Genomic DNA, 26,139 nt, shown 5'->3' with positions numbered 1-26,139 from the left:
GTGAACTGGTAATAGCCAGTAGTGAGAAGAAAATGGATGTCCGTTTAAACGTAAAAATTGACATAGAATGTGATCTGGTAGGCCCTTTGATGGGCCTAACACCCGAGAGAGCAGAAACAAAAAGACACAGGGTGGCAGTACTGCACTGCACGAACATTTCCAGTAGCCAGGAATTGGCCAAAAACAAAATGTCCATCAACAGAACAACGCACAAAGAAGAAGAGGTCCATGTACATAATGGAGTATTAGCCATGGAAAAGAATGAAACAGGGCTTACCTGGTGGCGCAGTGGTTGAGAATCTGCCTGCTAATGCAGGGCACATGGGTTCGAGCCCTGGTCTTGGAGGATCCCATATGCCATGGAGCAACTAGGCCCGTGAGCCACAACTACTGAGCCTGCACGTCTGGAGCCTGTGCTCCGCAACAAGAGGCCGCAATAGTGAGAGGCCCACACACTGCAATGAAGAGTGGCCCCCGCTTGCCACAACTAGAGAAAGTCCTCACACAGAAACGAAGACCCAACACAGCAAAAATAAATTAATAAACTCCTACCCTCAACATCTTCTTTAAAAAAAAAAGAAAGGAAACGAATGAAACAGTGCGTTTGCACCACCATAGAGAGAAATTAAGATCATCACCCAACTTGAAGTAAGAAAGAAACCAAAAGACTGATAATCCTATGACATCACTTCTAGGTGTTACCTAAAAATTGATACCCAAGAACTTATTTCCAAGAGAAGGACAGGCATGGATTCAGGAAACAAAATTATGTTTAACCAAATGGAAAGGTGTACGGAATGGATGAATTAGGATGTGGGAGTTAACAGACATGTACTAATACATATGAAATATATAATCACAAAATACCTATGGAATACCAAGAGAGGTCTACTCAACATTCTGTAATAACCTACATGGGAAAGCACCAAAGATGAATAGATAGATACATAGACATAAAAAACTGGATACTGTACACATCGAACAAGCACAACATTTTTATCTAATTTGCTCTGATAATAAATAAAAAAATTAAATTTAAAAAACAAACAAGAAGTAAGGAGATATAAGCTCTTGGGGATTTGCCCTGGCACATTCTACTCTAATTTTCAGCCTCCTAACATGATTTCCAGGAAGACTCTGTTGCCCAAAAACCCAGGGTTCGAAATGTAGAAATGCTGCCAACTTGTGGCCGTTACCAGCAAGACGAGCTTTAACCCCACAGCTAATGGTCACTTAACATTCATAAGGACTCAGGGCTGTAAAGGCACTTGCCCTAAAAAAATATCCTGAGCTAGGGAATGGCCAAAAAAGTTCAAAACAGGCAGGCTTCCCTGGTGGCGCAGTGGTTGAGAATCTGCCTGCTAATGCAGGGGACACGGGTTCGAGCCCTGGTCTGGGAAGATCCCACGTGCTGTGGAGCAGCTGGGCCCGTGAGCCACAACTACTGAGCCTGTGCGTCTGGAGCCTGTGCTCCGCAACAAGAGAGGCCACGACAGTGAGAGGCCTGTGCACCGCGATGAAGAGTGGCCCCTGCTTGCCACAACTAGAGAAAGACCTTGCACAGAAACGAAGACCCAACACAGCCAAAAATAAAATAAATAATTAATTAATTAAAAGAAGGCTCAACATTAAAAAAAAATTCAGAACAGGCAAATTTTTCAAGAAGATAGTATGACGAGGTAAGTTTTACTCACTCTTTTTTTAAAAACAGGAAAATCGATAAGAGTTCAACATCAGGAATTATTAGACTCATGCAAATTTAATCTACAAAATGGATTCAGCTCGCACCAGTCAACTGACCTCGAGCAAAAAGTCTACAAACAATAAATGATGAAGGGGTTTTAGAGAACTGTGTACCCTTTAGCTGCTGGTGAGATGTAAAGTGGTAACAGCTAGTAATAAGAACAGAAAGGAGCTGCGTTTAAAAGTAAAAATTGAGCTACCATTCGATGCATTAGGCCCACCGCTGGGCCTCTCACCTGAGAAGACCAGAATCGAGAAGACAGGCTGAAACAGCTGCACTGCAGCCATATTCACAATAGAGAAGACATGGAAGCAACCAAAATGTCCACCAACAGATGAATGGATAAAGAAGAAGTGGTCCATGTACACAATGGAATATTAGCCATGGAAAACAATGAAACACTGCTCTTTCAGGCACCATAGATGAGCCTAGAGATAATCACGGAACATGAGGTAACTCGGAAGGCAAAAGCCATATATCCTATGATATCACTTATAGGTGTTATCTAACAACTGACACAAATGTACATATTTCCACAGAGAAAGACAATTACAGACTTAGAAAACAGACTATGCTTATCTAAAAGGAAAGGTGGTGGGAATGGATAAATTAAGATTAGGGTTATCATACGTATACAAATACGAATTAAATACATATAACAAAAAGGCTGACCATATAGCAAGGAAGGTCTATGGAACACTGTAATAATTTACATGGGAAGAGGTTCTGTACATGAATAGACATAGATAGTGTCCAAATTAACCAGATTGTGTACGCCTAGGACAAAGAATAATCATTACCCCGATTTAAAAAACTAAAACAAACGAACAAGAAGTAATAAGACATAAACTCATAGGGGTTTTTCCTGGCACATTCCAATCTAATTTACAAACTAGGAACACGACTTCCAGAAAGGCTCTGCTACCCTAGTAACCAGATTTGGTAATGGAGAAATGCTGCCGCCTTGTGGCCGTTTCCCCAAACCGCACCTTTACACCCAGTGCTAATGGTCACTAAATATTCACAATCATTGCAGACCTGTAAATGACACCTAACCTCAAAAAAAATCCTGGGATCTAAAATCGACCAAAAAATTCATAAGAGGGCAACCGTCCAAGAAGAAAATTTCGAGAGGTATATCGTACTCACACTTTTTTTTTTTTTTTTTAGCAGTACGCGCCTCTCACTGTTGTGGCCTCTCCCGTTGCGGAGCACAGGTTCCGGACGTGCAGGCTCAGCGGCCATGGCTCACGGGCCCAGCCGCTCCGCGGCATGGGGGATCTTCCCGGACCGGGGCATGAACCCGTGTCCCCTGCATCGGCAGGTGGACTCTCAACCACTGCTCCACCAGGGAAGCCCAACACACTTTTTTTTTTTTTAATACAAAAAAAAAGGCCTGGAAAAATGGTGAACACGAGGAATTATTAAAGATATGCAAATCCAATTTACAAAAACCTGTCAGCTAACACCAGTCAGAATAGCCATAGGCAAAAATTGTGCAAACAATGAATGCTGAAGGGGTTTTCGAGAAATGCTTACCCTTGGGAAGCAGCCGCATAGCACAGGGAGATCAGCTCTAGCACAGGGAGATCAGCTCGGTGCTTTGTGACCACCTGGAGGGGTGGGATAGGGAGGGTGGGAGGGAGGGAGACGCAAGAGGGAAGGGATGTGGGAACAGATGTATATGTAAAACTGATTCACTTTGTTATAAAGCAGAAACAAAAAATAAAAAATAAAAAAGAAATGCTTACCCTTGGTACTAAGTGGGACATGGTAAGAGCCACTAATGAAAACACAATGGAGGTGTTTTGCAATGTAAACATTGAGCTACCAGTCAATTAAGCATACCCACTGCTGGGCCTATCACGTGAGAAAATGAGAATCAAAAAGTCACAGGCTGGCAATCCTTCACTCCAGCAATATTTCCCATTGCCAACACTTGGATGCAACGAAAATGTCCATCAACAGAGGAATGCACAACGAAGAAGTGGTCCATGTACACAATAGAATATTACTCCACTAAAAAATATAAATTAAATTAAAAAAACAAACACAAGTAAGGAGACATAAGCTTTTGTGGGTTTATCAGGGCACATTCCACTCTAATTTATAACTGAGGAACACCACTGGTAGGAGGGCTGTTTCCCTAGGTACCAAAGTAGGGAACGTAGAAATGCTGCTGCTCTCTGGCCCTTACTTGCAACAGCAGCTTTAAAATCTGTGCTAATGGTGAGTTCATATGCAAAACTACTGCAGGGCTGTAAATGAAACCTGCCCTGAAAATGTCTTTACACAGGTAAAGGACAAAAAATGTCATAATGTGGCACATAACTTCAAGAAAACCATTTGAAGAAGTAAGCTATACTCAGAGTTTGAAAAATAAAAGGACATGCCTGAAAGCTCACTTTCAAGGGATTACAAGACACATGCAAATCCAACCACAAAGAGGTAACAGCTCGCACCCCTCAGAATAACCATCAGCCAAAAAACTACAAACAGTCAATGCTGAAGGCGTTGTGGAGAAATGCATAACCTCAATTTGAAGTGGGACGTAACCTGGTAAGAGCCACTAATGGGAACAGAATGGAGGTGCTTTGAAAAGGTAAACATTGAGCTACTATAGGATGCAGCAGGCCCACTCCTGGGCCTATAACGTAAAAAGACAGAATTGGAAAGACACAGGCAGGCAAATCTGTACTGCAGCAGTATTACAATAGCCAAGACATGGAAGCAACCAAAAAGTCCATCAACAGATGAGTGGACAAAGAAAACTGGTACATGTACAGATGGAATATTACCCAAGAAAGAAAATGAAACAATACCATTTGCAGCACGGTAGATGAGTCTAGAGGTAATCACGCAACTGATAGTAAGTGAGAAAGCGGAGGACACCTATCCTATGATATCACATATAGTTGTTTCCTAAATCGACCAGAAAATTCAAAAGACATCAACATTTCAAGAAGACAATTTCAACAGGCTTATGTTACACAAACTTTGTCTTTCTTTCTTTTTGTTTGTTGAAAGAAAAAGAGGCATGGTAAAATGCTCAACATCAGGAATTAATAAAGCCATTCAAATCCAATCTACAGAAACGTTCACTTCACAGCCGTCAGAATGATCATCAGCAAAAAGTTTACAAAGAATAAATGCTGAAGAGCTTTCAGAGAACTGTATACCCTCTAGTTGTTGGGGGGATGTAAACTGGTAACAGCCAGTAGCAAGAACAGAATGGATGTGTGCTTAAACGAAAAACTTGAGGTACTATGTGATCTTATAGGCCCTTTGATGGGCCTATCACCTGACCAGAGCAGAATCAAAAAGACACAGGCTGGCAATCATGCACTGCAGGAACATTTACCATAGCCAAGACTTGGAAGACACCGAAATGTCCATCAACAGAACAACATACAAAGAAGAAGAGGCCCACGTATACAATGGAATATTAGCCATGGAAAAGAATGAAACAGTGCCGTTTGCACCACCATAGAAGGACCTTAACATTATCACTCAACTTGAAGAAAGAAAGAAACCAAAAGACAAATATCCTATGACATCACTTCTAGGTATTACCTAAAAACTGATACCCAAGAACTTATTTCCAAGAGAAGGACACGCATGGATTAACAAAAGAAAATTATGTTTAAGCAAATGGAAAGGTGTAAGAAATGGATGAATTAGGATATGGGGGTTAACAGACATGTACTAATACATATGAAATATATAATCACAAAATACCTATGGAATACCGAGAGGTCTACTCAACACTCTGTAATAACCTACATGGGAAAGGACCCAAAGATGAATAGACAGATACATAGACATAATAAACTAAACTCTGTACACCTAGAAAAACACATTTTTATCTAATTTGCTTTAATAATAAATAAAAATTAAATTTAAATAACAAACAAGAAATAAGGAGATATAAGCTCTTGGGGATTTGCCCTGGCACATTCTACTCTAATTTTCAGCCTCCTAACACGATTTCCAAGAAGGCTCTGTTGCCCAAAAACCCAGAGTTCGAAATGTAGAAATGCTGTTGACTTGTGGCCATTTCCCGCAAGAGGGGTTTAAGTCCACAGCTAATGGTCACTTAACATTCATAAGGTCTCAGGGTTGTAAAGGACACCTGCCCTCAAAAAGTATCCTGAGCTAGGGAATGGCCAGAAAAATTCAAAACAGGCAAATTTTTCAAGGAGATAGTATGAAGAGGTAAGTTTTACTCTTTTTTAAAAAACAGGAAAATCAACAAAAGCTCAACATCAGGAATTATTAGACTCATGCAAATCTTTTCTACAAAATGGATTCAACTCACACTAGTCGACTGACCTTCAGCAAAAAGTCTATGAACAATAAATGCTAAAGGGGTTTTAGAGAACTGTGTATCCTCTAGCTGCTGGTGAGATGTAAAGTGGTAACATCCAATAATGAGAACAGAAAGGAGTTGCGTTTAAAAGTGAAAATTGAGCCACCATTCGATGCAGCAGGCCCACCACTGGGCCTCTCACCTGAGAAGACCAGAATCGAGAAGACACAGGCTGCAGCAGCTGCACTGCAGCCATATTTACAATAGCCAAGGCATGAAAACAACCAAAATGTCCACCAACAGATGAATGGATAAAGAGGAAGTGGTCCATGTACACAGTGGAATATTAGCCATGGAAAACAATGAAACACTGCTCTTTGAGGCACCACAGATGAGCCTAGAGATAATCACAGAACATGAGGTATGTTAGAAAGCTAACGGCATATATCCTATGATATCATTTATAGGTGTTATCTAACAACTGACACAAATGAACATATTTCCACAGAGAAAGACACTCATAGACTTAGAAAACAAACTGTGCTCATCTAAAAGGAAAGGTGGGGGAATGGATAAATTAAGATTAATTTTACCATACGTATACAAATACCTATTAAATACATATAACAAAACGACCGACCATATAGCAAGGGAGGTGTATGGAACACTCTAATAATTTACATGGGAAGAGGTTCTGTACACGACTAGACATATATAATGTCTAAATAAACCAGATTGTGTACACCTAGGGCAAACAATATTCTAATCATTACCCCGATAAAAAAAATTAAAATAACGAACAAGAAGTAATCAGACATAAACTTATGGGGGATTTTCCTGGCACATTCCATTCTAATTTACAAACTAGGAACACGACTTCCAGAAAGGCTCTGCTATCCTAATAACCAGATTTGGGAATGGAGAAATGCTGCCGCCTTGTGGCCGTTTCCCTCAACAGCAGCTTTAAACGCAGTGCTAATGGTCACCAAATATTCACAATCATTGCAGGCCTGTAAATGACACCTGCTCTCAAAAAAGTCCTGGGGTCAAAAATCGACCAAAAAATTCAAAAGAAGGCAACATTCCAAGAAGACAATTTCAAGAGGTATATTGACTGGACTCACACATTTTTTCTTCTCTTTTTTTTAAAGAAAAGGAAAAGTCCTGGAAAAATGCTGAACATTAGTAATTATTAAAGACCAGCAAATGCAAATTACAAAAATTTATCATCTCACACCAGTCAGAATGGCTATCAGCAAAATTTCTGGAAACAATGAATGCTGAAGGGGTTGTGGAGAAAGGCGTACATTCGGTTGTATGTTGGACGTGGTAAGAGCCACTAATGAAAACAATTCGGGTGCCTTGAAAAGGTAAACATTGAGCTACCATTCCATCTAGCATACACACTGCTGGGCTTATCACCTGAGAAGATGAGAATCAAAAAGACACAGGCTGGCAATCCTGTCCTCCAGCAATATTTACCATAGCCAACACTTGGAAGCAATGAAAATGTCCATCAACAGAGGAATGCACAACGAAGAAGTGGTCCATGTACACGATGGAGTATTACTACAATGAAAAATATAAATTAAATTTAAAACACAACATAAGTATGGAGACATAACCATTTGGGGGTTTATCCGGGCACATTCTACTCTAATTTATAACTGATGAACACCGCTGGCAGGAAGGTCTGTTTCCCTAGTTACCAGGGTGGGGAACACAGAAATGCTTCTGCCCTCTTGCCGTTACCTGCAACAGAAGCTTTAAAACCTGTGCTAAGGATCGCTTCATGTGCACAAGTACTGCAGGGCTGAATATGAAACCTGCCCTCAAAATGTCTTGAGGGAAGTAATGGCCAAGAAATTTCAAAATGTGGCACATACTCAAGAAAAGAATTTGAAGAGGTAAGCTCTATTCACAGTTTGAAAAAGAAAGGACATGCCTTAAAGCTAAATTTCAATGGATTATTAGGCACATGCAAATCCAACCACAAAGAGATATTAGCTCACACCAGTCAGAATAACCATCAGCAAGGAAACTACAAACAATAAATGCTGAAGGTGTTGTGGACAAATGCATACCCTCCACTTTAAGTGGGACGTAACCTGGAAAGAGCCACTAATGAGAACAGAATGGAGGTGCCTTTAAAAGGTAAACACTGAGCTACCATATGATACAGGAGGCCCGATCCTGGGCCTATAACATAAGAAGACAGAATTGGAAAGACACAGGCAGGCAAATCTGCATTGCAGTAGTATTACAATAGCCAAGACATGGAGGCAACCAAAAAGTCCATCAAGAGGTGAGTGGACAAAGAAGAACTGGTACATGTACAGATGGAATATTAGACAAGGAAAAAAATGACACAATGCCATTTGGAGCACCATAGATGATTCTAGAGGTAATCTGGCAAAGTGTACTAAGTCAGAAAGCAAAAGACACATATTCTATAATATCACTTACAGGTGTTAGCTAAAAATTGATACCAATGAAGGTATTTCCACAAAGAAAGGCAATCACAGATTCATTAAACAAACTTATGGTTCACCAAATGGAAACGTGTGAGGATTGGATACATTAGGATATTGGGGTTAACACAGATATAGAAACACATGTGAAATATATCATCACCAAAGACCCACGGAAAACCGAGAGAAGACTACTCAACATTGTGTCATAACCTACATGGGAAAATGATCCGAAGAAGTATAGATATATGTATATTTGTAAAAGAACCACATGTTGCACACCTAGAACAAACAAAACATTTTAATCAAATTTGCTTTGATAAAAAATAAAAATTAAATTAAAAAAAGAACAAGAGGGGCTTCCCTGGTGGTGCAGTGGTTGGGAGTCTGCCTGCGAATGCAGGGGACACGGGTTCGTACCCTGGTCTGGGAAGATCCCACATGCCGCAGAGCAACTAAGCCTGTGTGCCACAACTACTGAGCCTGTGCGTCTGGAGCCTGTGCTCCGCAACGGGAGAGGCCGCGACAGTGAGAGGCCACCGCACCACGATGAAGAGTGGCCCCCGCTTGCCGCAACTGGAGAAAGCCCTCGCACGGAAACAAAGACTCAACACAGCCAAAAATAAATAAATAATTAAAAAAAAAAACCGAACAAGAAGTAATGAGACCTAAACTTAAGGGGCTTTTTGCTGGCACAGTGCATTCTAATTTACAACCAGAACACGACTTCCATTAAGGCTCTGTCATCACTAATAAAGCAGCTTTATAAGCAATGTTGAAGGTAGCTTAAAAGAAGTCTGACTAACTATTGATAGTAACAAGAAAACAAACAAAAGTAAAAATCTCACTGCAAAAAGTACACATAGAGTAAGGGTAGTAGATCTAACACTTATTAAGCTTCTGTAAAGAATAAAAGACAACAGTAGTATGTTTTTTTAAAAATGGAGGGCCAAAATAAATCAGAAATGAAAGAGATGATGTTACAACAGACACCACAGAAATACAAAGTATCCTAAGATACACACAGGGAAACTCAGAGCTCAGACTGGACAGATCCCACTCTCCATTCCCCTGTACATGACTTACAGGAGCCTCAGGAACTGAGGAGGGGGTCCCTGAGGGGAGGCACGGGATAGAATATGTTAGGTATTAACATGACTGCATTCATCTTAAACGTGCCTGAACTACATTAACACGAGATGATTTTGTTCTGTATGTACATCGGCACCTCTAGTCAGAACTGCGGATCTTTGGCTTCACCATCGCTACTGACAGCATTAGCTTCACCTGCTTTGGACCATCTCCTATAGGATTTCTAGAACCACAAAGCATCGAAGCGTCACAGGACCCAGAGTCTGTGTGACTCCACTCAGAGTCTCAGAGTCTCAACTCCACTCAGAGACTCAGATTCTCAACAGAGACTTCACTCTTGGAGGGCACACACAAAGTAGCGTGCATATCAAGACCCAGGGGAAGGAGCAGTGACCCCATAGGAGACTGACCAGACCTACCTGCTAGTTTTAGAGGGTCTCCTGCAGAGGCGGGGTGTGGCTGTGGCTCATCGTGGGGACAACAACACTGGCAGTAGAAGTTCTGGGAAATACTCCTTGGCACAAGCCCTCCCAGTGTAGCCTTTAGCCCCACCCAGAGCAAGGTAGGCTCCAGTGCTAGGTTGCCTCAGGCCAAACAACCAACAGGGAGGGAACCCAGTCCCATTCATCAGCAGACAAGTGGATTAAAGTTTTATTGAGCTCTGCCCACCAGAGCAACACCCAGCTCTACCCACCACCAGTCCCTCCCATCAGGAAGCTTGCACAAGCCTCTAAGATAGACTCATCCACTGGAGGGCAGACAGCAGAAGCAAGAAGGACTACAATTCTGCAGCCTGTGGAAGGCAAACCACATTCACAGAAAGACAGACAAAATGAAAAGGCAGAGGACTTTACACCAGATCAAGGAACAAGATAAAACCCCAGACAAAAGACGAAATGCGGTGGAGATAGTCAACCTTTCAGAAAAAGAATGGAGGCAAAGATCAAGAAGATGCAAGAAATGCTTAACAAAGACCTAGAAGAATTAACGAACAAACACCTAGAAGAATTAAAGAACAAACAGAGATGAACAACACAATAACTCAAATGAAAAATACACTAGAAGGAATCAGTGGCAGAATAACTGTGGCAGAAGAACGGATCAGTGACCTGGAAGACAGAAAGGTGGAAATCACTGCCATGGAACAGAATAAAGAAAAAGAATGTAAATAAATGAAGACACCTTAAGAGACCTCTGGAATATATATATATTCCCAACATAGGAGCACCTCAATACATAAGGCAACTGCTAACAGCTATAAAAGAGGAAATCGACAGTAACAAAATAATAGCGGGGGACTTTAACACCTCACTTACACCAATGGTGATCATCCAGACAGAAAATTAATAAGGAAACATAAGCTTTAAATGACAGAAGAGACCAGATAAATTTAATTGATATTTATAGGACATTCCATCCCCAAACAGCAGATTACACGTTCTTCTCAACTGCACACAGAACATTCTCCAGGATAGATCACATCTTGGGTCACAAATAAAGCCTCCGTAAATTTAAGAAAACTGAAATCACATCAAGCAGCTGTGCCGACCACAATGCTATGAGATTAGAAATCAGTTACAGGGAAAAAAACGTAAAAAACACAAACACATGGAGGCTGAACAATACGTTACTAAATACAAGAGATCACTGAAAAAATAAAAGAGGAAATCAAAAACTACTTAGAGACAAATGACAACAAAAACACGATGATCCAAAACCTATGCGATGCAGCAAAAGCAATTCTAAGAGGGAAGTTTATAGCAATACAAGCCTACATCAAAAAACAAGAAAAATCTCAAATAAACAATCTAACCTTACACCTAGAGAAACTAAAGAAGAACAAAACCCAAAGTTAGTAGAAGGAAAGAAATCATAAAGATCAGAGCAGAAATAAATGAAATAGAAACAAAGAATACAAGAGCAAAGATCAATAAAGCTAAAAGCTGGTTCTTTGAGAAGATATACAAAAATGATAAAGCTTTAGCCAGACTCAAGAAAAACAGGGAGAGGACTCAAATCATTAAAATTAGAAATGAAAAAGGAGAAGTTACAACAGACACTGCAGAAATACAAACCATCATAAGAGACTATTACAAGCAACTCTATGCCAATAAAATGGACAACCTGGAAGAAATGGACAAATTCTAAGAATTCTTAGTCAGTTCCAAGACTGAACCAGGAAGAAATATAAAATATGAACAGACCAATCACAAGTAATGACATTGAAACTGTGATTAAAAATCTTCCAACGAAAGCCCAGAACCAGATGGCATCACAGGTGAATTCTATCAAACATTTAGGGAAGAGCTAACACCCAACCTTCTCAAACTCTTCAAAAAAATTTCAGGGCAAGGAACACTCCAAAACTCATTCTATAATGCCACCATCACCCTAATACGAAAACCAGACAAAGATACTACAAGAAAAGAAAATTATAGACGAATATCACTGATGAATATAAATGTAAAAATCCTCAACAAAATACTAGCAAACAGAATCGAACAACACATTAAAAGGATCATACACCATGATTAAGTGGGGTTTATCCCAGGGATGCAAGGATTCTTCAATATACACAAATCAATCAATGTGATACACCATATTAACAAATTGTAGAATAAAAACCATATAATCATTCAATAGATGCAGGAAAAGCTTTTGAGAAAATTCAACACCCATTTATATAAAAACTCTCCAGAAAGTGGGCATAGAGGGAACCTACCTCAACATAATAAAGCCCATATATGGCAAACTGACAGCAAACATCATTCTCAATGGTGAAAAACTGAAAGCATTTCCTCTAAGATCAGGAGCAAGATGAGGATGTCCACTCTCGCCACTATTATTCAACATAGTTTTGGAAGTCCTAGCTGCAGCAATCAGAGAAGAAAAAGAAATAAAAGGAATACAAATTGGAAAAGAAGTAGTAAAATTGTCACTGTTTGCAGATGACATGATACCATAGATAGAGAAGCCTAAAGATGCCACCAGAAAACTACTAGAGCTAATCAATGAATTTGGTAAAGTTGCAGGATACACAATTAATGCACAGAAATCTCTTTCATTCCTTTACACTAACAATGAAAGATCAGAAAGAGAAATTAAGGAAAAAATCCCATTACCATTGCAACAACAACAAAAAAATACATAGGAATAAACCTATCTAAGGAAGTAAAAGACCTGTACTCAGAAAACTATAAGACACTGGTGAAAGAAATCAAATATGATATAAACAGATGGAGACATATACAATGTTCCTGGATTAGAAGAATCAATATTGTGAAAATGACTACACTACCCAAAGCAAATTACAGATTCAATGCAATCCCTATCAAATTACCGGTGGCATTTTCTACAGAACTATAACAAAAAATCTTAAAATTTGTAGGGAGACACAAAAGACCCCGGATAGCCAAAGCAGTCTTGAGGGGAAAAAAAAGAGCTGGAGGAATCAGACTTCCTGACTTCAGACTATACTACAAAGCTAAAATAATCAAGAAAATATGGTACTGGCACAAAAACAGAAATACAGATCAATAGAACAGGACAGAAAGCCCAGAGATAAACCCATGTACCTATGGTTAACTAATCTATGACAAAGGAGGCAAGGATATACAATGGAGAAAAGACTGTCTTCAATAAGTGATGCTGGGAAAACTGGACAGCTACATGTAAAAGAATGAAATTAGAACACTCCTTAACACCATACACAAAAATAAACTCCAAATGGATTAGAGACCTAAATGTAAGACCAGACACTGTAAAATCTTATAGGAAAACATAAGCAGAACAATCTATGACATCAATCACAGCAAGATCCTTTTAGACCCACCTCCTAGAGAAATGGAAATAAAAACAAAAATTAAAAAATGGGGGCCTCCCTGGTGGCGCAGTGGTTAAGAGTCCGCCTGCCGATGCAGGGGATACGGGTTCGTGCCCCGGTCTGGGAGGATCCCATATGCCGCGGAGCGGCTGGGCCCGTGAGCCATGGCCGCTGGGCCTGCGCATCCGGAGCCTGTGCTCCGCAACGGGAGAGGCCACAACAGTGAGAGGCCCACATACCGCAAAAAGAAAAAAAAAAAATTAAAAAATGGGACCTAATGAAACTTAAAATCTTTTGCACAGCAAGGGAAAGCATAAAAAAGACGAAAAGGCAACCCTCAGAATGGTAGAAAATTTTTTCAAATGAAGCAAATGACTAAGTATTAATGTCCAAAATTTACAAGCAACTCCTGTAGCTCAATAGCACAAAAACAAAAAACCCAATCAAAAAATGGGCAAGAGACCTATATAGACATTTCTCCAAAGAAGATATACAGGTTGCCAACAAACACATGAAAGGATGCTGAACATCACTAATCATTAGAGAAATGCAAATAAAAACTACAGTGAGGTATCACCTCACACCAGTCAGAATGGCCATCATCAAAAAATCTACAAACTATAAATGCTGGAGAGGCATTTATTGGAGAAAAGGGAACCCTCTTGCACTGCTGGTGGGAATGTAAATTGATATAGCCACTAGGGAGAATGGTATGGAGGTTCCTTAGAAACTAAAAGTAGAACTACCATAGGACCCAGCAACCCCACTACTGGGCATTTATCCTGAGAAAACCATAATTCAAAAAGAGTCATGTACCACAATGTGCATTGTAGCTCTATTTACAATACCCAGGACATGGAAGCAACCTAAGTGTCCATCGACAGATGAATGGATAAAGAAGATGTGGCACACATATACAATGGAATATTACTCAGCCATAAAAAGAAAGGAAATTGAGTTATTTGTAGTGAGGTGGATGGATCTAGAGTCTGTCCTACAGAGTGAAGTAAGTCAGAAAGAGAAAAGCAAATACCGTATGCTAACACACATATATGCAATCTAAAAAAAAAAACTTTATGAAGAAACTAGGGGCAGGAAAGGATGAAGGACACAGACGTAGAGAAAGCACTTGATGACACAGGGAGGGGGAAGGGAAAGCTGGGACAAAGTGAAAGAGTGGCATGAATATATATACACTACCAAATGTAAAATTGATAGCTACTGGGAAGCAGCCACATAGCACAGGGAGATCAGCTCGGTGCTTTGTGACCACCTAGAGGGGTGGGATAAGGGGATGAGAGGGAGATGCAAGAAGGAGGAGATATGGTGTTATATGTATACATATAGCTGATTCACTTTTTTATACAGCAGAAACTAACACACAATTGTAAAGCAATTATACTCCAATAAAAGTGTAAAAGAAAAAAAATAAAGAAAGCCCAGAAATAAACCTACACACCTATGGTCCACTAATCTATGACAAAGGAGGCAAGGATATACAATGGAGAAAAGACAGTCTCTTCAATAAGGGGTGCTGGGAAAAATAGACAGCTACATGTAAAAGAATGAAATTAGAACACTCCCTAACACCATACACAAAAATAAACTGAAAATGCATTAGAGACCGAAATGTAAGACCAGACACTATAAAACTCTTAGAGGAAAACATAGGAAGAATACTCTTTGACATAAACCACAGCAAGATCTTTTTTGATCCACCTACTAGAGTAATGGAATAAAAAACAAAAATAAACAAATGGGACCAGATGAAACCGGAAAGCTTTTGCAAAGCAAAAGAAGCTACAAACAAGACGAGAAGACAACCCTCAGAATGGGAGAAAATATTTGCAAACGAATCAACAAAGGATTAATCTCCAATATATATAAACAGTTCATGCAGCTCAACAGTAAAAAAACAAACAACCCAGTCCAAAAATGGGCAGATGACCTAAATAGACATTTGTCCCAAGAAGACATACAGATAGCCAAGAAGCACATGAAAAGCTGCTCCATCCACATCACTAATTATTAGAGAAATATAAACCAAAACTACAGTGAGGTATCACCTCACACCAGTTAGAATGGGCATCATCAGAAAATCTACAAACAACAAATGCTGGAGACAGTGTGGAGAAAAGGGAACCCTCTTGCACTATTTGTGAGAATGTAAATTGATACAGTCACCTTGGAGAACAGTATGGAGGTTCCTTAGAAAACTAAAAATAGAATTACCATATGATCCAGCGATCCCACTAATGGGCATATACCCAGAGAAAACCATAATTCAAAAAGACACATTCACCACAATGTTCATTGCAGCACGATTTACAATAGCCAGGTCATGAAAGCAACCAAAATGCCCACAGAAAGACGAATGGATAAAGATGTGGTACATATATAAAATGGAATATTACTCAGCCATAAAAAGGAATGAAATTGGGTCATTTGTAGAGACGTGGATAGATCTAGAGACTGTCATACAGAGTGAAGTAAGTCAGAAGGAGAAAAACAAATATCGTATATTAATGCATACATCTGTAACCTAGAAAAGTGGTACAGATGAACTGGTTTGCAAGGCAGAAATAGAGACACAAATGTAGAGAACAAATGTATGGACACCAACGGGGGAAACTGGCAGGGTGGTGGTGGTGGGATGAATTGGGAGACTGGGATTGACATATACACACTTATATGTATAAAACAGATAACCAATAAGAACCTGCTGTATAAAAAATAAAATAAAATTCAAAGTTAAAAAAATAAATAATATTAAAAAAATAAAACAGAAAAAATGTTCTTTCGTTCACATAGACGTATTTATATGAATGGATTATTTCCATGCTTGTATCTATAAATATAAAAAGAGGAATAAAACCTACCTTGAACCAAAAAAGGAAAAAAAAAAACAAACAGAACCCACCAGTCATACAGAGGATAACCCTATCAGGGCACTTGCTCCAGTGGTAAACAATTCTGAAGTTGGTCACAGGTGGAGAATCGTCTCCCATGCAGCCAGCAGCACCCCCGCAAGGAGCGTCCTCATTGCAAAGCTGGGGGACCGCTCCGAGGCGTCTCTGAGTAAACGTGAGCTGAGCCCCAGGCCAGCTGCTGCTGAACTGTTCCCACCCTTCCCAGGTAAAACACCTGAATGTGGGCAAGGACTTGAAAGCCTAGAGGAAGGGCCGTGGAGCCACACCAGCGACAGCACGCAGGCCGACTTGGTGCCTGCAGGCCAGCCAGGACGGTCCTGGCCCCAGGCGCTCTTCTGGAAGCTTTCCACTTCCCTGCCTGAGGTACCCCTCCTGTCCCGGCCCCCACTGCTTTTTTCCCTTCCTACCTCTGCCCGGGGAGAAATTCCAGCGACAGGTACGGGTGACACATCCTCTTCTTTAGCAGGTGGCAGCCTGGAAACTCCTGCGGAAAGTCCAGAAGAACCCCACTCACACTGGGCTACCCACAAAGCCGTGGGCCCTCACTCCCTCCCACCAGCCCAGCCCCGACACTGCTGACGGGGCAGAGAATATGGCGTCAGGCACAGCTGCAGGGGCTCTTGCTGCCTGGAGGGATGTTTATATTGACCTCAACCCAGGCACACCTGGGGAGGGCTAGCCGGCAGGGTCAGCCTGCCCAGGTCAGCCAATCCTCGCCCCTCAGGGGCTCACGGTTGCAGGAAATGGGCCTTGCTGCACCGGCCAGGTCCAAAGAACAGGTGTGGGCTCCTGAGAGTCAGGATAGACAAGGGGCTGCAGCCCTAGCTTGTTTTCTAATCATTTTATCTGGCCCATGAGTGGGAGACAACTTCGAAAAGACCCTCTCCTAATGAGAAGAACCCAGGAGTCAGGGAGAGGAGGGGTGGTGGGTGGAGACAGAGGCCTGGTGCCCCGGCTGCAGTGGAAGCCTCTGGAAGACCAGGCGGAGGGAGGCCGCACAGAGTGAAGCCCAGGGTCACAGACCTGTAGGAGGTACTGCTTGTTAGGTAAAGTCCTGCTCTGAGGTGCTCTGGGTCAGCTCTGACCAACAGGTGAGCTGGGGGTGCTCTGCAGTGACGTCTATGTGAATGGTTCCTGTGTGCCCAGCCCTGCCGGGGTAACTGCCCAGGGGGGCTCCGTATCAAGGGAGGGGCCTGACCATGAGAGCCCCGTGGGCTGCTGGGTACCTGCCCAGGTGAGCTCCATATCCTGGGAGTGGCTTGACCACGAGGGCCCCGTGGGCTGCTGGGTACCTGCCCAGGGGAGCTCCGTGTTCTGGGAGGGGCCTGACCACGAGAGCCCCGTGGGCTGCTGGTGACCTGGTAAAGGACTTCAGGACAGTCAATGAATCCACCGAGGATATACATCCAGTAGTTCCTAATTCCTACACCCTGCTGGTCATTCTACCATCCCATCCACCAGGACATGGTATTCTGTATTAGACTTCAATGATGCCTTCTTCTGTATTCCATTACTCCCAGAGTCACAAGAAATTTTGGCTTGTGAGTGGCAGGACACAACATACAACAAGATCAATACTGCTGGGCCATCCTGCCCCAAGGGTTCAAAAATTCCCACACCATCTTTGGGGAAACGTTAGCTAAAGACCTAAAAGTTCTACCTCTGGAGAAGGGAACCCTCCTTCAATATGCAGACGACATTCTGATCGCCAGCCCTACTAAGGAGGCCTCTGAACTACCTAGCCAATAAAGGATAGAAGGTGTCCAAGAAAAAGGCTCAAATATCACAGGCTAAGGTGACCTGCCTGGGCTTCATTCTCACAGAAGGTCGGAGAAGCCCATCCCAGGAAAGGGAAGAAGCCATTTGCAGCCTTACCCCTTCTAAAACTAGAAGACGGCTTAGGGGTTCCTGGGGAGGCCGGGGTTTGCTGCATCTGGATCCCTAACTACAGTCTAATAGCTGGGCCTCTATATGAAACACTGACAGGAAAAGATGATGATCCTTTTGAATAGAACCCAGAAGCAGCCTTTCAAGAATGGAAAGAGCAGTCAATTCAGACCCTTGCCCTGGAACTCCCTAATTTAGCTGAACCCTTTGACCTTTACATTCCCGGTCGAAGGTGAATCGCCCTTTTAGTATTAGTGCAAAAACTGGGATCACTTGAAATGGAACAACGAAAGAATGCCCTCCAGGTAGGAGAAACTACGGCACAAAGGGCTTGGCCCGCCGCCCCATCCGGCCAGGATACTGGGGGTATCTAAAAACCTGGAAATCAGCAGCCTGCAAGGCCAGCTCCCTCCCAAGGGAAAAGGACCCCACGTGGTGATCCTAACCACCCACCATGCCCTGAAGTTGCAGGGGTTGCTCGGTGGACACACAGACCTCGAGAGAGGAGGCCCTCCAACTTCAACCTCCAGAGAGACAACCGGGGGCAACGGGCCCCAATGACGACTCGTGTGACCATCACTTGACCTGGAGTTTCTCTCAGAAAACAAGAGTGTGCCCCGAAAGAGCAGACTACTGCTTGCAGGACTTACTGCACCCAGAGGGGAGCTAATAAGCTTGGCGGGGGAACCGTATATCACGCTGTCACCATAGAAAAGCCTACAGACACCGCGGTGACGGCGGCCAATGAGTCCGGCTGGACTCCTGGCTACTTCAAAAGGCCGTTGACTCAGTGGCCGTCATGGTCCTGGATCACCACCGGCCCTGGACTGTCTGGGAGTTGAGCAGGCAGGGCTCCGACACCTGGTGCTGTTTGTACGTTAATTGAGGGGCCTAATTGAAGAAAGCACAGACTACTGGTCAGAGCATCTAGGCTGGCAGAAACCGTCAGCCTAAGGTGGCCGAACAAATGTGGGGCGGGGTGAAACCTGCCCCCCCCCCAGCGTCTCTGCGCATCTCTTTCCTGGACCCTTAGAGGTCATTAGAATCTATAACACTTCCAATGCTGGTGCTCAGGCGGACAAGCAGTGAGGCAGGAGCCCTTGGGACAATCAACCTCACCTGGAGGCTGGTGGGGAGAAGTCCTGCCCCTCCCCCCGGGTATGAGGACTCCCAACTCAGCACGAAGCACTTACAGAAGAGGGGTCTGCACCCTCAGCACCCCAAGAGTGAGGAACGGGACAAAAAGCAGAGGAGGTGTTTGTCTCCGGCAAAGCCCATTCAAAATTCCTGGGAGATAAAATTAGAATCTGGGCAATAAAATAAAGTCTAACCTTTTTTTCCTTTGTGCTTTGTCTAATTTCACGTGCTCCTAGGTTTCCACATGCAGAGGTCCTACACCCGGCACTTCAGACCCGATTTCCTAGTGCAGAATGTCTGGGCCGACACCTCAGCTCGCGGGGCCCCTGCAGACTCCGCGACATAGAGCCTGAGCTCCAGCCAACCCGGCCCTCGAGAGCTCCGCCCCCTCCCTCCCGCTGCCGGGATCCCTACAAAGCAGCCCCGCCCACAGCCCGCGGGGGAGTGCACGCTCTCACCTGTCCATTCTCTGATCAAAATATAAAGTTTCCTTTGCTTCTGAACCAAACTCAGTCTCGTTCTTTTGGCTCCAACGACACTGGGCAGGGGGACCCTTGTTGGGGTCCGCTCTGAAGGATCAGTAACAGAAATTGAGAACATTGTAACTTCAATGAACAGATGTGTGAGCCAAACTGTAATGAACGTAGAGCAGTGTATAAGGCTCGGGTAAAATAAGATGTTTCTAAGACTTCCATTTGATATTTCCATCACTTTATTATAAGCAAGTTCAGTAGAGGGGTTTGTCTTATTTGTCAGGTCAATATTAGAGAAATGACGTGATATCTTTCCAAGGATGGACATCTAATAATCTTGGCTGAAGCTTCAATCTTGTTTTGAATGCTTTTCCACTGAAAATGAGACCTCTCTTTCAGCTCCCCCATTTCCGAGAAGTATAAAACCTTATACCGTATTACCAAACGGAAAACGCGGGAGGAGGGATAAATTAACAGTTTGGGATTAACACATACACACTGCTATGTATAAAATAGATCATCAACAAGGAACTTCTGTATAACACAGGGAACAACATTCAATATTCTGTAATAACCTATAAGGGGAAATCATCTGAAAAAGAATACATATCTATATCTACATCACGTATCAATGACAGATAAAATGTAACCTAAGGGAGGCCGATGGTGAGCGCTTCTTTTTTATTTTTTATTTTATTTTATTTTTTATTTTTGCGGTATGCGGGCCTCTCACTGTTGTGGCCTCTCCCGTTGCGGAGCACAGGCTCCGGATGCGCAGGCCCAGCGGCCATGGCTCACGGGCCCAGCCGCTCCGCGGCATATGGGATCCTCCCAGACCGGGGCACGAACCCGTATCCCCTGCATCGGCAGGCGGACTCTCAACCACTGCGCCACCAGGGAGGCCCGGTGAGCGCTTCTGACCCTGAAGATTTCAATCAACTGAGCTCGGACTCTGACTACTGCCTAAGGCCCTTAATGGACATACGTGTACCCATAGCTTAAAAATTTCCCAGTTTGGGGTTCGGGGAGACACTGATTTGGAAAAATCCCTGGTGTCCTCCTTACATGAAAGGGACTCTACCTACAGCTAAAACATGCCTGACACCCAGAGGATGGTACACCGTTTTGACCCGGAAGAGTTTGGAAAAGGCACCTCATCTCCTCCTCTCCTGGTAGTCGGGTTCACCCCTCCAGCCTCTTTTCTAACAAGCTCCCCACTTGCAGAATCAGCAGCTTTAACCTCCTGTTTCGAACAGTTAGAAATTTGTCCGGAGGATGAACGGGAAGAGGGGGAACCAATGAGAGACCAGCCCTAGGTGTTTGGACAGACACATGTCACTCTAATTTCCAAGCAGGAAGAAGAACTAACTAAAGTCTCAGCCTGCACCCCGGAACAAGAGTAGGGCCTGAAGCAATCCTGGGGTTTTGTGGCCAGTGCCCAAAAAAGGGACTTAAAAAATGGAGCTCAGGGGCCCTGCAATTGACAAACCTGCAGGGTTATAAATGATAACAATCTTCCAAAAATATATTGAGGTAAGGCAACGAAAAGGATTTGAGAGCAAGGCAGAATTGCAGGAAACAGTTTTCAAGAGATAGTTTGGAGTCGCCTTTAAAGCACATGAAAAGCGGCAGAACTTAGACAATGGTGCAGTTAGCCAAAAAGGGCCTATGAGTTTTTCCTGAATATATTTAGTAAAAAACGCATACGCCCTTTTTGGCCAACCAAGCAAGCGGGCAATGCAAATCAGCACTACAAAGAAGTCTCACTCGCATCTGTCAAAAGGGCCATCCTGGAAAAGTGTAAAAACCAGAAATGCAGGACAAGCCATGGAGAAAAGGGAGCCTTGTTACACTGATGGGCGGGATGTAAAATGCCAACAGCCACTCTGGAGAAGTGTATGGTGTTTCCTAAAACATCTAAAAATCAGAGCTACAGTGCATAGGGCACTTCCACTCATGGGCGTGTATATTCGGAAAACCATAAATCGACAGGACACAGGCACCCCAAAGTTTAGGGCTGCTCGGCTTACAAGGACCTCGACTCGGGTACACCTTAAATATCCCAGGAAACAAAAAAATGGGTAAACAAGTTGTGGTACTTATGTACAATGGAATATCACTCGAAATCAATGTCCTAAGGCCTGTAGCAGCATAATGAGTGATTTAGGTACGATGATACTGAGAGAAATAAGTCACACAGGTAACGAAACTTATATCACTTATAGATGGAATGTAAAAATCTCTACACATGAACTGTACAAAACAGAACAGAGTCACACATTTAGAAAACACACTATGGCTGCTTACGGGGAAAGATGAGGTGGGGTGATGCATAAAACAAGAGTTTGAAATTAGCACAGATACCGTTCCATCAACCAAATATGTAATAGACAAGACCTACTCACTGCTCAGTGAACAGGACTCAACACACCCTATTCACCACAGAAGAATATATCCGCGTAGTAAGAATCTTAAAAAGTATTTATTGATATCTCTCTGTAAGTGAATCAAGTGGGTGTAAAGTGGCATAAACACAGCATTGAAAATCAGCTAAACCCCATTATAAATATAAATTACAAAAAGAAAAAAGAAAAAAAAGATACTGAAAGAGAAATTCTTACAAAATTCGTTCAGGAGCTGTGATGCAACCTGGATTGACCACATCTAGACCCACAGCTGGAAGAGACATAAGGCTGGACACTCTTGGGTCTGACAGGATTGGTGAGGTTGGGTGAGCAAATGCAGACCCTTTAAAGTAATACTGTGTGCTACCCATTCCATGGGTCCCAAATCTCCAGGTTCAAGGGAATCTTCCGACAGCTAAAACATGCATGGGAAACCCAGAGGATGGTACACCCAGTGATCGGGAAACGTTTCTAAAACGCACCTCATTTTTCATCTCGTGGTGCTCGGGTTCGCCATTCCAGCTGCTTTACCAACAATCTCCCCACTTGGAGAATCAGCACCTTTAACCTCCTGTTTCGTACAGTTTGCAAATTGTCCAGAGGATGAACGGGGAGAGGGGGAACCAATGAGAGACCAGCTCTAGGTGTTTGGACAGGCACATGTCACTCTAATTTCCAATCAAGAATAAGAATTAACCAAAGGCTCAGCCTGCCCCTGGAATCAGAATAGCGTCTGAAGCAATCCTGCGGTTTTGCAGCCAGCTCACAAAAAAGCGAGTTGAAAGATGGAGCTCAGGGGCACTGCAATTCAAAAACCTGTACAGTTATAAAGGACAACTATCGTCCAAAAATATATTGAGGGAAGGCAACGAAGAGGATTTGAAAGCAAGGCAGAATTGTAGAAAACAGTTTTTAAGAGGTAGATTGGAGTGGCCTTTAAAGCAAGTGAAAAGAGACAGAACTTCGACAATGATGCAGTTGACCAAAAAGGGCGTATGCATTTTTTTCCTGAATATAGTCAAGACTGAGTCCCCAGAAGGGCCCTCCTACTGCCAGGCACAGCCCAGTTTGGGTCCCTCCTCTTGCACCAGGGAGTTGCAGGTGTAGACAGTTCGAAAGAACCTCTTTCTAGGCTCTTGTAGCAAAGTCATGGCCACCAGTCAGACTGCCTCCTGGCCATCCTGCAGGGCACAGAGCACAGCAAAGGGTATCCACCCCTTCTACAGCAATGTCAGTTGGCTCACCGGCTTGGCAAGGTAAGTACCCGGGTTCCATACCCTGCCCCACATGAATGTACAGCCCCGCCTGTTCCCTACAGATAAATGCACACAAGATAAATGCAGCCCTGATGCCCTCTCCCCATCCTGTTCCTGTAGAAGGTGGTGGCAGAAATGAACCGCCTGGCCATGATGGTGGCCTTGTCCCATGTCTCGGATGCTGTGGCACGGCGAGCCCTAGAAGTGTCACAGGCACCTGTCATCTTCTCCCACTCAGCGGCCCGGGGCGTGTGCAGGAACACTCGGAATGTTCCTGATGATATCCTGCAGCTTCTCGTGAGAGACTGCCCTGGCCCTAATCCCTAAAGCAAGAGGTTCAAACCAGGAGCCCTTGAACCTGAGCCTCTTCTCCCTCAATTTCCTCAAACCCCAGGTTAAATATCTTCTGCCCCCAAAACCCACGGTCCACAGCCCCTGAACTCTTGAGCCCTAGGTGGCGGTCTAGGTGGTAAGATACTACTCCAAACCCGGAAACCCAGGGCCAAGACACCACCCAGACCCGGGCTGCGGCTCCTCCATTCACACAAACCCAGAGAGGAGACGACTCTGACCTCAAGGCAAGGGCTGAACACCTTTCTCACAGGGGCCGAGAGAGTGAACAGGCAGGTGGCTGTGCTGGGGGCCAAGCTGACTGTCCACCGGTCCGCCCCCGCAGAAGATGAACGGTGGCATCGTGATGCTGTCCTTGTCCGTGCGGGTGCTGCAGTGCAACCGTTAGCCAACGTGTCTACTGGGGCTGGTGAGCCTCGCCCTGGGCTCTCTGAAAACTCTGATTTGGAGCTGAAGCTGGGTCCAAATTTGGGGAGGACTTCAGAAGAGCCCCAGTGGTTTGACCCACCTGTTGGCAATAGGTACAGCTCCCAAAAACCCAATAATGGATGGTACACAGCACCTTGGTGCCATGTGGAACTGGAGCCATGGAATCAAAACTGTGATAATGATGGGTATCAGGGAGGCTGTCAGACACAGAGCCCGGGTGTTGCCCATCTGTGCCTCTGCAGGGGCTCCTAAAGCACACTGCCCCTACCTCTGGCCAAGGGACTGGACAGCTCCTTAGGTTTCTGGGGTCTTCACCAGTTGTACTCTTGTTGCTCTCTCATCCTCCACACCTGGGGAAAGGAGCCCCCACAGGTTCTCAAGGAGACTGGGAGGCAGGGTGAATCTTGGGTGGGAAATGGCCCAAACAGGGGGCTCTGGGGTCCACTCCAAATCTGAAGTCCAGTTCTAGAGCCAGCTGGGATCACTTCAGATCAAACCTCAGGGCCCTCTAGTTGGTACTCTCGGTGCCAGGCCATGAAGGAACTGGCCTGTTTGGCCTACAGGCTGCAAAAAGGGGAATTAACAGAGGTCAGTCATCACCCCACCCCTGCCCTGGAAGCCCCACACTGCTGACTCTCCATTCTTCAGATCACTTCGACCACATCAGGGCAGTCATTGGATGCAAGTTCATCGGGATCGGCGGAGATTATGACGGGGCTGGCCGGTGGGTGCTTCCCCGTGGCTTGTCTCGGGCTGGCTAGGCAGCAGTGGGGCTTTCACAGCCACTGTGCCCACCACACTGTGGTCCTCATGGCCTTGACCATAGCCTCAGGTGTGCTGGCCCAAATGGTATCTCCCCTCTCCCAGGGTCTGCTTCCTGGGCTCTCCTGTCTGTTTGACCCTACTCTAGGTCATCATATTTGTCTAAAACACCACACAGAGATCAACTGCCCAGCATCTGCGCCCATCCAGTGCCAGCAGACCAGACCCATGGCCTCTGAGAAGACTCTTAGCAAGGTCTGGGCTGGGCTGACTATCTTCTCTGCCTGCGGTTGGGTCTGTGCATGCAGGGGGCTCAACCCAGTTCTTAAAAAGCTTTTCTTCTCTTTATAAATGGAGGCAAAAAGTGCATTCAGTGAAAGGCATAGATCTTAACAGTACAACTCAATGACTTTTGATGAATAGTCGAGGCGCTTTTGGGGTCTTCCTCTGAAGGATGAAGAGCAGGAGTGAATCATTTACTCTCTCCAAGTTTCCATTTTCCATATCTGACCAAGGCTGGGGTTCAGTGGACCCTGGACACATAGGGCTTTGGTTCTGACTCAGGACCAGGGAACAGGTCTGGGGCCCAAGAGCTGGCTGGCTGGCGGCCACACAGGTTCCCACAGGGGCTGGAGGATGTGTCCATATACCCGGTACTGATAGAGGAGTTGCTGGGGCGTGGCTGGAGTGAGGAAGAGCTCTGGGGTGTGCTTCGAGGAAAGGGGCGGCGGGTCTTCAGACAGGTGGAACAGGTATGCTGGGCTGGGCAAAAGAGTAGCTCTGAGCAGGTGGTCTGAGCAGGTGTCCGCGGGGGTGCTGTGAGAGGTGCTGCCCACTGACTGCCGCCTCCAGGTACGGGAGGAGGATGAGGGACAGAGTCGCTTGGAGGATGAGTTCCCAGATGAGCAGCTGGGCAGCTCTTGCTGCTCCGTCCTCCCACGTCTGCATCAGAGAGAGGATCTGGCTCCAGACCAGAAACTAACCAGAGCTGCGGTTCGTGGGAATCCCATGTTGTCACCTAAGTGGTCATTCTCAAAATCTTGCCCCCACATGGGCCCAGGCCTCACAGT

The 26,139-nt window shown here is 44.2% G+C and overlaps 1 long non-coding RNA gene across 7 annotated transcripts in view; it reads right to left on the bottom strand.

Annotated features, from left to right (window-relative positions):
* Positions 1 to 26,139, bottom strand: part of LOC132480645 (uncharacterized) — a 90,506-nt gene that overhangs the window by 10,595 nt on the left and 53,772 nt on the right. For 5 of the 7 annotated variants that reach the window (XR_009530664.1, XR_009530668.1, XR_009530665.1 and 2 more), the window contains 2 exons: positions 19,852 to 19,962; positions 16,777 to 16,853 (listed from right to left, as the gene is read on the bottom strand). This is a non-coding gene — a long non-coding RNA (uncharacterized LOC132480645). Of the gene's footprint in view, positions 1 to 3,283; positions 3,358 to 16,776; positions 16,854 to 19,851; positions 19,963 to 26,139 lie in introns of all 7 variants that reach the window. The other 2 variants (XR_009530666.1, XR_009530669.1) reach the window with 1 other exon arrangement.

The sequence above is a fragment of the Mesoplodon densirostris genome, chromosome 19 (assembly GCF_025265405.1).
Source record: "Mesoplodon densirostris isolate mMesDen1 chromosome 19, mMesDen1 primary haplotype, whole genome shotgun sequence".
Lineage (NCBI taxonomy): Eukaryota > Metazoa > Chordata > Mammalia > Artiodactyla > Ziphiidae > Mesoplodon > Mesoplodon densirostris.
This window is presented reverse-complemented; position numbering and strand designations above follow the sequence as displayed.